Source organism: Theropithecus gelada, unplaced genomic scaffold (assembly GCF_003255815.1).
Source record: "Theropithecus gelada isolate Dixy unplaced genomic scaffold, Tgel_1.0 HiC_scaffold_16089, whole genome shotgun sequence".
NCBI classification, from domain to species: domain Eukaryota; kingdom Metazoa; phylum Chordata; class Mammalia; order Primates; family Cercopithecidae; genus Theropithecus; species Theropithecus gelada.
In genome coordinates, this window is record NW_020257867.1 from 17,569 (window position 1) to 31,414 (window position 13,846).

Below are 13,846 nucleotides of genomic sequence, written 5' to 3' on the forward strand. Positions count from 1 at the left end.
AGTATAAACAAAATTTGGAGCATAATTCTCTCCACCTGATTTCCCCAAAATTTGAAAACTAGTTGTGAGTATTCCTTTTTTTTTTTTTTTTTTGAGGTGTAGCCTCGCTCTGTCACTAGGCTGGAGTGCAGTGGTGCAATCTTGGCTCACTGCAACCTCCGACTCTCTGGTTCAAGCGATTCTCCTGCCTCAGCCTGCTGAGTAGCTGGGATTACAGATACGTGCCACCATGCCCAGCTAATTTTTGTATTTTTAGTAGAGACAGAGTTTCACCATGTTGGCCAGGATGGTCTTGATCTCCTGACCTTGTGATCTACCCACCTGGCCTCCCAAAGTGCTGGGATTACAGGCATGAGCCACCGTGCCCGGTCGTGAATATTCTTAGCTTATAACAATATAGTTATTTGCATAAGTGCAATAAAAATCTGTTTTCTTCCTGGGTGCAGTGGCTCACAACTATAATCCCAGCACTTTGAAAGGCTGAGGTGAGTGAATTGCTTGAGCCCAGGAGTTCAAGACCACTCTGGGCAACATTATGAGACACCCCCTTCCGTCTACCAAAAAATATATAAAAATTTGGCAGGCATGATGGCACTCACCTGTAGTCCCAGCTACTTGGGAGGCTGAGGTGAGAGGATCACCTCAGTGCAGGAGCCAGAGATTGCAGTGAGCTGAGATTGCACCACTGCACTCCAGCCAGGGTGACAGAGCAAGACACTGTCTCAAAAAAAAAAAAAAAAAAAAAAATCTGTTTTTTTTTACCAAGTTATTGCCTGGAATGGCATGCTTTCAGATACAGACCCCTTTAAGGTATCATAGTTGGCTTATAGAAATCATATAAGCTCTTTGAACAAGCTGGCCTTACACCTCTTCTACACAGTTCCTGTACAGGTTCCTTACCTGTGGTAAGTAAAGAATTCCACTTTCTGACAGGCCCAGGAGCCCAAGTTTTTTATGACCTGGGGGTGTTTTGCTGAAAGATTTACCTTCATCATAGGTTCGAGGATTCATGAGCAAAAGAAACCACAATATTACACTCAAATGCAGTTCAGAGAAAAGTTTAATGATTAATGAAGCAAGAGTATAATAGTAAACTTAGCAAAGACTAAAGTAGGAGAAAAGGAAAATATGTACATATATACACCAAATTTGGGAGGATACCTACATCCAGATCAAGCAATGCTGGGAAGTTCCAGAAATAGCCATCTGGAGTTCCAGTTAGAAGAATGCCTGGGTAGTGCATCTACTCTACAGGTGAGACTTCAAGAGAGTAGTCGGAGGCTCCCAGCTTACATTCTCGGGCCAGTAGCTGACATTGTCAGTAGCATTCAAATGTGCAGCCTTCAAGGTTTAGTCAATAATGCTTAATCTTTTAGTTTGTGTCTCTCAGGATGTTCTGAAACACAGAGAATTGGTCAGATTCCCAAGTTTTGAGAAGTTCTATAGCATACGCCCTGTCTTATTTCAAGTTTCTCATCCTGAAAGAGAATCTGAATTTTCCAACCCAGCTGAACACTCAGTCCCTGCCCTTGAACACACATTCTGGTTTTCTCACCGAGTCCCTGCTTGCTCCTGCCCACCTGACCATCCCAGGCAGGTGACTAGTGTTTCTGCCCCATGTGTGTTTTGGCTATGAGGGTCAATGGTGGGCCACCATTGAGAAGGCACTGAAACTGGCCTCATTATCTGGGGTGTCACACGAAGTTCTTGGTCTCACAGCCAATGAAATCAAGGTGCAGACACTCCAAAGGTGAGGTTAGAGCAGAATTTTAATAAGCAAAGGGAAGAAAGCTCTCTAGCATAGAGAGGACTCCCAGGAAAAAGAGTTGTCGTTTTAAAGTGAAAAGCCCAAGGGATTTTATAAACAAGCTGGTCAGGAGAGGTGCTTCATTTACATAAGGTGGGAAAATCCAGTCAGCACTAGGTGTGTCATTGTGTCCTTTGCATAAGGTGCAAACTTCTGACAGTCCCCACTCCAGCGTTGTTGTTGTTTTTTTTTCAGACGGAGTTTTGCTCGTCTTGCCTGGGCTAGGGTGCAATGGCGTGGTCTTGGCTCACTGCTGCCTCCACCTGCTGGTTTAAGCAATTCTCCTGCCTCAGTCTCCTGAGTAGCTGGGACTACAGCCACGTGCCACCACACCCGGCTACTTTTTTTTGTGCTTTTAGTAGAGACAGGGGTTCACCATGTTAGCCAGGATGGTCTCGATCTCCTGACTTCATGATCCACCTGACTCAGCCTCCCAAAGTGCTGGGATTACAGCCGTGAGCCACTGCACCCAGCCAAGCCCTAACTCTTGAGTGAGACCATAGGTCTTTTTGTTTTAGCCCCAATTCGGTTCATGGCATGTTTTTAATTTTAGGGGAATGCAACCTTTATTCCAGAAAAATTTTCCTCCACAGTAATGATCACCAATGTCAGGGCACCTAGCACAGTGCCTTGCACATAGGGTGCACTCAATATATATGGAACTGGGTTGATTCAGGAACAAAACCAATAGCAAAGTTGGTTCTGCAAAGAACACTAATTTGGTAATATTGGTAAGACTGAAAGGCCATGTCTTAGGGATAAACATTTTTTCATTTATTTGAGAAATAATTTGCAACTAGGTCACCTAAAAGAGGCAGAGGCATTTGAGCTTGGCTGCACTGGCATCACATAGAGATATTTAAACTACACTGTTGCCCAGTTTCCACTCCAGGAACCTGATTTAATTGGGGTGTGGCAACTCGTGTTTGGGGGATTTTTAAAGACCCGCTCACCCGAGGTGATTTTTACATGCAGACTTGGGTGAAAACAATTGGTTCAGGGTGAGGGATGCATTCACTGTGTGTGATTTCCACGTGCGCTTCTGAGATTTGTCCCATGGCTGCTTCTGACTTTGAAATCTTCAACAGCAGCTCTGCTATTTTTAAAATCAAAATACAGGCCAGGTGGGGTGGCTCACGCCTGTAATCCCAGCACTTTGGGAAACCAAGGCGAGTGAATCACCTGAGGTCAGCAGTTTGAGGTCAGCCTTGCAAACATGGCAAAACCCCGTCTCTACTAAAAATAGAAAAATCAGCCGGGCATGGTTGCGGACGCCTGAATTCTCAGCTACTCGAGAGGCTGAGACACCAGAATCGCTTGAAGCCAGGAGGCTGAGGTTGCAGTGAGCCAAGATCGCGCCACTGCACTCCAGCCTAAGCAACAGAGCGAGACTCCGTCTCAAAAAAAGAAATTAAAAAATAAAAAAATAAAAGAAAGAAAGAAATGAAATGTCTTCCTAGCAGATCTGTCTATAGTCACTTGATTTCAAGGTAAGAGATTGGTTCAGGCACAGTACTTTTAGTCAGTGTTGAAAATCATAAATAGCCCACACATATTAAAAAGTGTTTTTTTTATTTTTTTCTGAGATGGAGCCTCACTCTGTCACCCAGGCTGGAGTGCAGTGGCGCCATCTTGGCTTATTGCAATCTCCAACTCCCTCCTTCAGTCGATTCCCCTGCCTCAGCCTCCTGAGTAGCTGGGAGTAGGGGAACACATTACCACGCACAGCTAATTTCTGTATTTTTAGTAGAGACAGGGTTTCACCATGTTGGTCAAGATGGTCTCAATCTCCTGATGTCGTGATCTGCCTGCCTCAGCCTCCTAAAGTGCTGGCATTACAGGTGTGAGCCACCGCGCCGGGCCAAAGTATTTTTATTTTTATGTTAGAGACAGTCTCACTCTGTCGTGCAGACTGGAGTACAGTGGCACAATCTCAGCTCCCTGCGACCTCTGCCTCCCAGGTTCAAACGATTCTCCTGCCTCAGCCTCCCGAGTAGCTGGGATTACAGGGACCTGCCACCACACCCAGCTAATTTTTGCATTTTTAGTACAGACGGAGTTTCACCATGTTGGGCAGGCTGATCTGGAACACCTGACCTCGTGATCTGCCCGCCTTGGCCCAAAGTGCTGGAATTACAGGCGTGAGCCACCGTGCCCCGTGTGTTTCTTGTTTTTAAAGTTTGGCTAATAGGAAATTTAAAATTCACATGTGGATCACACTTTACTTGGAAGGATTGTGTCCTTTTAAAAATCTCAGGTTAGTTGGGCGCGGTGGCTCACGCTTGTAATCCCAGCACTTTGCAAGGCCGAAGCGGTCGGATCACCTGGGAGTTCAGCCTGGCCAACATGGTGCAACCCGGTCTCTAACAAAAATACAAAAAAATTAGATGGGCATGGTGGCGCATGACTGTAATCCCAGCTACCCGGGAGGCAGAGGTTGCAGTTAGCCAAGATCGCACCATTGCACTCCAGCCTGGGCGACAGAGGAAGACTCCATCGTAACACAAAACAAAACTATCTCAGGTTGCCTGTTCAAAAGACCAGAGCCAGGAAGGTTATAAAAGCCGAAATTTAGGCCAGGCGCTGTGGCTTACGCCTGTAATCCCAGTGCTTTGGGATGCCAAGGCGGGTGGATCACTGGGTCAGGAGTTCGAGACCAGCCTGACCAACATGGTGAAAATCCTGTCTCTGCTAAAAATACAAAAACTAGCAGGGCGTGGTGGCACGCGCCTGTAATCTCAGCTACTCAGGAGGCTGAAGCAGAAGAATCTCTTGAATCCGAGAGGCAGAGCTTGCAGTAAGCTGATGTCGCGCCACTGCACTCCAGCCTGGGCGACACAGCGAGATTCCGTCTCAAAAAAAAAAACAAACAAAAAACAGAAATTTATAAATAATTATTATTCTATTCTTTTCATGTGTGAGCAGCGATACAGTATAGTATTTACAAATACATGAGACTTTATACACAAGTTTAAAGGCTAACACCCTCTGCAGTGGTCTTGGCTCACCTCTGGGAGGAAGCCCTGCCTGAAAAGGCTGCACCTTCGGCTGTCACTCTTTCTTCATTCAACCCAGCATTTGGCCACATCTTCTGTCACTCAGGGCGTGAGGGCGCGGCACGGGGGGGGGTCTTAAACGTTATCCAGTCAGCGGCGCTGGCCTGGGAACCATCCAATCAGGCACGCAGCTGGAGCGGAAAGGGCGGCTTCCGGGATATGGCGGGATCTTTGTCTCTCGTTGCAGCCGGAGTTCCTGGTCTGGTCCTCGCGGTTCTGTGTCTTCTGCTCGTTGAGGCCCAGCCTCTGTGACCCTGGACCTACAAGTAGTGAAGATCCACGCCGGACCTACAAGTAGTGAAGATCCTGAAGATGCCAGGACCCCCTGGAAGCCTAGAAATGGTGAGAGTGCCGGGTCCGACATCCGGAGAGAGGGGAAGGGGTTGTGGCGGGACTCAGGCCTCCCCGCAGTCAGCTCCACAATCTGCGCCCCGAGTTCTCCTTACCCAACTCGGCCTCAGTCCCCTTCAGCCATCAGATTGGCGACTGCGCTGACAGCCGGACCCCGGCCGTCCTGTGTCTTCCCTGCGCAGTGACTGTGCCCTGGCCTGGAGCCCTCTCTGGGCCGCTCTGCACCCGCAGCGCCGCGTCTCTCCCAGATTGTGGAGGGACCACGGGAGGGTCGTCAGGGGAGAATCCTGACTCGGAGTGTTGGGGTGAGGGTTCATGAATGGAAAGAGCTTTTGTTTGGTTTATGGGGTTCCTAGTTCCTCTTTTCGCCTATTAAAAATTATGGGAGTTATCGCGAAAATACTTAAGAATTTACACAAGGAGCGGTTCAAAAATTGTAGCGCACCCAGCTATGGGTTGTAGTTTGTGGTCCATGAAAAGATCTCGAAGGACAGATGCATGGAAAATGCCCAAATTCAGTAATCGGTTAGGTACATTTACGTAGTTTCTTAATTTTCACCTTGAGCCTACAAATTTCCTGGTTGTGTAACCAGAGCTTACTTGGCAGTTTATTGGTTTTTAAGCCTGAATTTTGTTTCCCCCAATGTAATAATTTCTAAAAAAAAAAAAAAGCATTTGAGTTAGATTTTTAAAAATTAGGAATCCAGGGACTGGAGCCACCTCAGTCTATTTGCCGCCACATGGGACTGATTTTCCCTTGCATTTTTCACATGGGTTCCAAGCAGGATCTCAAGTCAACCCCCCATACCCCATTTCTCCAGCCTAACTCTGGCTTGCAGTAAAATACTGAATTTTCAGTTTCTTTTGAAAATCTCAAATGCCAACTTCCTGTCCCTAATCTACTTTATTATTTGTTCTTTAATGTACATTTTTGATACTGTATTTTAATTAATCATTTTTTGACAAAGCATTAGATGGCATATTGAAAAAGATGTGTTTTCTCATTTGAAGGACCTAAATTTGTAGAAATTCTGTGGCAGTTTTAAAAAGTTAAGCTGTTATAGTAAGTTACCGGGCATTCTCAATATTTGAGTATGGAACATATGCACAGGGGAAGGAAATAACATTGCACTTTATAAACTCTGTATTGTAAGTGGAAAATGCAGTGTCTTAAATAAAATTATTTAAAATTGAAAAAAGAAAAAGAAAGAGGAATGTTTTCTGTTTGTAAATTTTTCCCATGAGAAGAAAGCAAAGAATAATCCCCTGATAGTGAATTGTAAAAAATCTCTGTGCCTCTTTTTCTTTTGTCTTTAGGCACAAAGATCTTATGAGAATGTTTTAGTGTCAAGATGTTTTTATTTTGCAAACGTTATGGGGTGATTTGTCCTCAGCAACCCTGTCATTTTTTCTTGGTCCTAGGTTTCAGTACTGTTTCTGAATAACCCAAGGTAACGGCTATGGCTATGTCTGCTAGAGTATCTAGTGAATATCAGCTCCTAAGTCATTTTCTTTCACAGGACAACCTGAAGTAGGGAGTGTAGCCTCTGAAGTGGATACCCTGGGGAAAAGACAAATCTCTTGGTGTACTCTTCCTTTGAAAAGCTAACCCCTTGGGACATTAAAATCATCTTCACCCAACCCAGCTTCCATTTCTTGGAGACAGATTGCTGGTCCACCAATCACATGCTGGTATTGAGGGGGAAAACAGAAATAATTTCTGCCTTCTAAATGCTCTAAGATTTGTGAAAGAAAAAATAGTATCCCAAAAGACAAAAGAAAGAGAAAACCTGACTTCAGTGAGATGGTTCAAAAACTTGCAAAGTAAAATACACTTGGGGCACTCACTTGAGCATAGTGCACTGTCTCTTCAGAGAGTGGTCACTGAGCACTTAAGTGAGCAGGATGGAGTGGGAGAATCTCTCAAGTGATTGGATGATCTGAATTGACACATGAGTCAGACACATCTGTTTTCTTTCTTCTTTTTTTCTTTTTCAAATGGAGTCTAGCTCTCACCCAGGCTGGAGTGCAATGGCGCGATCTCGGCCCACTGCAGCCTCCGCCTCCCACGTTCGAGTGATTCTCCTGCCTCAGCCTCCTGAGTAGCTGGGACTATGGGCGTGCACCACCACACCTGGCTAATTTTTTTTGGTAATTTTAGTAGAGACGGGGTTTCGCCATGTTGGCCAGGTTGGTCTCGAACTCCTGACCTCGTGATCTGCCTGCCTTGTTCTCTGAAACTGCTGGGACTACAGGCTGAGCCACTGTGCCCAGCCTACATATCTGTTTTCTAATCAACACTGCTACTCCCTGGGTTTTTCACCTTGAAAAGATTTGTTCACTCATATTGACTTTAGTTTTTTAACTGTAAATTATATTTTATTAGTAAAATTTAAAAGGTAAGAAAATACTTATAGTATTTACATAGGGCATAAAAGTTGTGCATATCAGAAAAAATTATGTATTCCATTTGTTAAAAATTATTGTTTATCTTTTTCTTTCCCAAAGTGAGGTTAGGAACTTTTTCAGGAGTGTTTTTTATGACTGGGTGATTTCAAGCAGAATTGCAAGACTTTGCTTTTAAAATGCTACCAAGAAAAACAATAGGGAAAATCTCTCCTGAATTTTGGCTGTAGGAAATGAATACGTTTCCCATCAGGCGTGGTAGCTCATGCCTGTAATCCTAGCATTTTTGGGAGGCTGAGGCCAGTGGATAAACTGAGGTTGGGAGTTCAAGACCAGTCTGGCCAATGTGGTGAAACCCCATCTCTACTAAAAATACAAAAATTAGCTGGGCGTGGTGGGGGGTTTCTATAATACCAGCTACTGGGGAGGCTGAGGCAGGAAAATTGTTTGATCCCGGGGGCGGAGGTTGCAGTGATCTTGGATTGTGCCACTTCATTCCAGCCTGGGTGAAAGAGCAAAATTCCGTCTTAAAAAAACAAAAAACAAGAAACAGAATACATTTCCACAAGAAAATGTGATAGGTAATTGGTAAGTTACATTACATAGATTCATAAAATATCATTTCCTTTTATTGCAGGGTAAATTTGTGACAGTGAATATCTCTGTTCTGTATCTTGTTATCTTCTGAGTTTCATGCTAAATTTTATGAGACAAAACTTGGTACCTTCTAGAAATGTTCCCATATGACTAATTGTTACTACGTGATTTTTAATGGAAATAGTAAGACATGTATTGTCTGAAAGGAATTGATACTTTTGCTTTTCTCATTGAGGTATAAAATGGAATCACCTTATAATTTCATTCCCTTATATGAACATTGTGTTTGAGTAATGTTACTGAATTTTTCACACACGTAGTTTTGAAAACCAAGTTAATAACTCTGACAATGGAAATCAAAGCATGAGCCTAGTGACTCCAAACTAAGACTAATTAATATTGAGCCTGCAAAAGGTGGTTATTATTGGCCCAATTAGTTTTTTTCTGAAGAGCCTCTCTTGCAGATGTCCCAGCCTGCTCACCCCAGCCATGGAAGAAACCTTTATAGTGAGAGAAGCTACAGAGCCCTGGAAAGCTGGGGACCCACAGGCAGATGCAGTTAAGGTTCAGAAGGAAAAGAACTGGCAGGATTTTTGTGAAGATGAAGTGGTTATTGTTTTGAAGCAGTTTCTAGACCATTTAAGATAAACCAAAGTTAGATTAATGTAAAAATTAAATTCCAAAGAAGTATTGTAACAGAAGAAAATACCTATAAGATCTTTAAAAATTGCAAGTTCAGGCAGACAAGGAAGGAACAAACGAGATTAGAACGAAGGTGGGAGGGAAATGGCAAATGGAGGGTGAAAAAGTCATATTCTAGATTAATGTTTTACCCTGAAGTCCGCATGTCCTTAGGAAGGACATAAAATGGGGTTGTATTTTGACACAGATTGAGTGTAGCTGAATGTTAAGGAGCCTGTGGGGAGGAGATAAGTGAAGTTTGATTAAAAAGTATTTTATTCTGACCACTGAAGAAAAATTCAGCTGATTTTTTTTTTTTTTTTTTTTTTGGAGACAGAGTCTCGCTCTGTCACCTAGGCTGCGGTGCAGTGGTGTGATCTCCACTCACTGCAACCTCCGCCTCCTGGGTTCAAGCAATTCTTCTGCCTCAGCCTCCCAAGAAGCTGGGATTACAGGCACCTTCCAAAATGCCTGGCTAATTTTTTTTTTGTATTTTTAGTAGAGGAGGGGTTTCACCATGTTGGCCAGGCTGGTCTCAAACTCTTGACCTCAGGTGATCCACCGGCCTCAGCCTCCCAAAGTGCTGGGATTACAGGCATGAGCCACCGTTCCCGGCCAGCTGATTTTTAAAAATGAGAACGAGAAAAAATGTGCAGTCTGCGTCTGGCTATGTGATAGATAAGAAAAAAGAGCACCAACTAAGCCATAATGGAAAGTGTGTTTCTTTCCATAAACTGTTTCTGGAGAACACAAAGGATAGAGACTTTTATTAATCACAGCTGTTTACCAGGATTATCTATGTGCTTCATCTTTCACCATTTTTTTCTTTGTTTCATACATTTCTTACATTTGACTTTTTTGGGGGTTGTATTTTGTATAAGCTGGTAAATGTAACTACAGCGTTTTGCTGAGTTCTGTGAGTAACTCTATCAAATTATGAAACTTGAGGGAGGTTACGGGAGTCCATAATTTTTAAACAGTAGCTCAGAAGCATAGATGGGCCTATGGGGTTTGTGACAGGCATCTGCCATTAGGACATTATTGTGAAAATGAGCCCTGAATCAGGGTCTGTGCTGTCTCTGGGTGCTGTCAGAATTCAAATTCAAATGTTAGACAATGAGTTGGTGTTGGACAATGGCTTGGTGTTCAGCAAACTCTACAGATTTGGTATAAGAAAAAAGATATCACAGAGGCCTGGCCTGGAATAAAACTCTGGTTTGTCTGGGAATGGGAGGCTCTGCTCTCCTGTACACAGACTGTCACACTGCCCATTGTCCTGTGATTCCTGGTCTCCCAGAGTGAGAGAGGATCCAAACTTAGAGGAAAGAAACTCTGACAGCAAACCCCTTTTCCCACAGCTGTCACCACAGGATTCCACTCACTCACAAGCAAACCCACTAGATATTAATGTGTCCAGACGTCTCCCAGGACTAGACACCACCCTGAGAAATTTTACAACAGCATTTTTGATTCTAGTGTTTCTTGACAAAAACCTACAAAAGTGTCTACAAGTCTCCTGGCATATCCCAACCCCCAGACACTGAATCTGTAACAGCAACGTGTTTTCCCTACCAACTGAGGGTTCTAGACCACCTGTTCATCATCTCATCTGCCTGCATAAACACAAAATCCATCAGAGTATACCTCTACCTGAGCCGCTATCTGTAGCACAAACCAGTTCTTCCACCTACATTGCACTGTTTCCCACTCATAGATTTTTATTCTTTTACCTTTTATTTTTTGGTTCAGGGGTACACATGCAGGTTTGTTATACAGCTAAAATTGTGTCATGGGGGGTTGGTGTGCAGATTATGTTGTCACTGAGGTACTAAGCATAGCACCAAACAGGTACTTTTTCTGATCCTCTTTGTCCTCCCATTCTCCAACCTCAACTGGGCCTCAGTGTCTGTTGTTCCCTTTTTGTTTTTATGTGTTCTTATTATTCAGCTCTTACTTAATTGTTTGTTGTTGTTGTTGAGATGAAATTTTGCTCTTATTGCCCAGGTTGGAGTGCAGTGATGTGATCTTGGCTCACCACAACCTCCGCTTCCTGGATTCAAGTAATTCTCCTGCCTTAGCCTCCCGAGTAGCTGGAATTACAGGCATGTGCCACCACGCCTGGCTAATTTTGTATTTTTAGTAAAGATGGGGTTTCTCCATGTTGGTCAGGCTGGTCTCGAACTCTGGACCTCAGGTGATCTGCCCCCCTCGGCCTCCCGAAGTGTTGGGATTACAGGCGTGAGCCACTGTGCCCATCCTCAGCTATTACTTAGAATAACATGCATTTGGTTTTCTGCTGTTGCGTTAGTTTTCTAAGAGTAATGGTCTCCAGCTTCATCCATGTTGCTTCAAAGGACATGATCTTCTGTGTGTGTGTATGTGTGTGTGTGTGTGCGTGTGTGTGCGCGTGCGCGTGCATGTTTTAACGGCCACACAGTATTTTATAATATTTATTTTATTTATTTGAGATGAAGTTTCTCTCTTGTCTCCCAGGCTGGAGTGCAGTGGCACGATCTTGGCTCACTGCAACCTCCACCTCCTGGGTTCATGGGATTTTCCTGCCTCAGCCTCCCGAGTAGTTGGGATTACAAGTGTGCGCCACCACGCCTGGCTAATTTTTGTGTTTTTAGTAGAGACGGGGTCTCCAACTCCTGACCTCAAGTGATCCACCCACCTCGGCCTCCCAAAGTGCTGGGATTACAGGTGTGAGCCACTGCACCGGGACCCCATACTTTATTTTATTTATTTATTTAATTTTTTTAGAAGGAGTCTTGCTCTGTGCCCAGGCTGGAGAGCAGTGACGCGATCTCCGCTCACTGCAAGCTCTGCCTTCCGGATTCACACCATTCTCCTGCCTCAGCCTCCCCAGTAGCTGGGACTACAGGTGCCCACCACTGCGCCTGGCTAGTTTTTTGTATTTTTCATGGAGACTGGTGTTAGCCAGGATGGTCCCTATCTCCTGACCTCATGATCCTCCCGCCTCGGCCTCTCAGAGTGCTGGGATTACAAACGTGAGCCACCGCGCCTGGCCCATACTTTATTTTTATTAAATTTTTTGTTTTGTTTTGTTTTTTTGAGATGGAGTCTGGCTCTGTTGCCCAGGCTGCTGTAGTGCAGTGGCATGGTTTTGGCTTACTGCAACTTCCGCCTCCCGAGTTCAAGCTATTCTCCTGCCTCAGCCTCCCGAGTAGCTGGGATTACAGGCACTTGCCACCATGCCCGGCTAATTGTGTGTGTGTGTTTTTAGTAGAAACGGGGTTTCACCATGTTAGTCAGGCGCGTCTCGAACTCCTGACCTTGTGTTCCTCCTGTCTTGGCCTACCAAAGTGCTGGGATTACAGGCGTGAGCCACTGCGCCTGGCCTAAGCCTTTTATTTTATTTTCTTTTTGAAGACATGGTCTCACTCACTCTGTTGTCCAGACTGGAGTGCAATGGCATGATCTCAGCTCACTGCACCCTCAACCTCCCAGATTCAAGCAATCCTCTTTTACTTTAGCCCCCCACGTAGCTGAGACTACAGGCACACACCACCAGGCCTGGCTAATTTTTTTTTTTTTTTTTGTATTTTTTGTAGAGATGGGGTCTTGCCATGTTGCGCTGGGTGGCCTCAGACTTTTGAACTCAGGCTGTTTACCTGCCTCGGCCTCCCAATGTGCTGAGATTACAGGTGTGAGTCACCATGGCCAGCCATACCGTATTTTCTTTATCCGGTATACAATTGAGAAGCATTTAGGTTGATTCCATATCTTTGTTATTGTGAATAGTACTGCAATGAACATGTGTATGTCTTTATGATAGAATAATTTGTATTTTACCGGGTATATGCCCAATTATGATGTTGCTGGGTCAAAAGGTAATTCTGTTTTAGTTCTGTGAAGAATCGTCACACTGCTTTTTATAATGAACTAATTTACACTCCCACTGGTATAAGCATTCCTGTTTCTCTGTAACCTTGCCAGCATCTGTTATCTTTTGACTTTGTTTGTAACAGCCATTCTCACTGGTGTGAGATGATATTTCAGTGTGGTTTTTCTTTGAATTTCTCTAATGATTGATTAGTGATGAGCATTTTTTATATGCTTGTTAGCTACATGTATGTCTTCTTTGAAAAAAAAATCTTTTTCATGTTTTTTGTTTACCTTTTAGTGAGGTCTTTTTTTTTTTCTGTAAACTTGTTTACCTATGGATATTGGATTTTTGTCAAAAGCATAGTTTGCTAATATTTTCTTTTATTCTGTGTGTTGTTTGTTTACTGTGTTGATGGTTTCCTTTGCTGTGAAGAAGCTTTTTAGCTTAATTAGCTTCCATTTGTCAATTATTACTTTTGTTGCAGTTGCTTCTGGTATCTTTATTTTAAAATTTTTCCCGGCTTCTATGTCTAGAATGGTATTTCATGGATTTTTTTAAGTATATAATTTGACGTTTTACATTTAAATCTTTAATTTATCTTGAGTTGATTTTTGTATATAGTGTAATGAAAGGGTCCAGTTTCAATCTTCTACATAGTGCTAGCTAGGTATTCCAGTATCATTTGTTAAATAGGGAATTCTCTCCAGATTCCTCTTGTTAACTTTGCCAAAGACTAGATGGTTGTGAGTGTGTGGCATTATTATGGGCTGTCTGTTGTGTTGGTCTATGAGTTTGTTTTTGTACCAGTACCATGTTGCTTTGTTTACTGTACCCTGTAGTACAGTTTGAATTCAGGTAATGTAATGACTTCAGCTTTGTTCTTTTCGGTTATGATTGGCTTGGCTATTTGGGCCCTTTTTTCGTTCCACAATTGTAAAATTTGTTGTTTTGTTTTTTTCATTCTGTTAAGAAATATTTTTGGTAGTTTGATAAAAATAGCAAATCTGTAATTTTTTGGCAGTATGACCATTTTAATAATACTGATCTTTTCTTTCTTTCTTTCTTTCTTTTCTTTTTTTTTTTTTTTTTTTTTTTTTG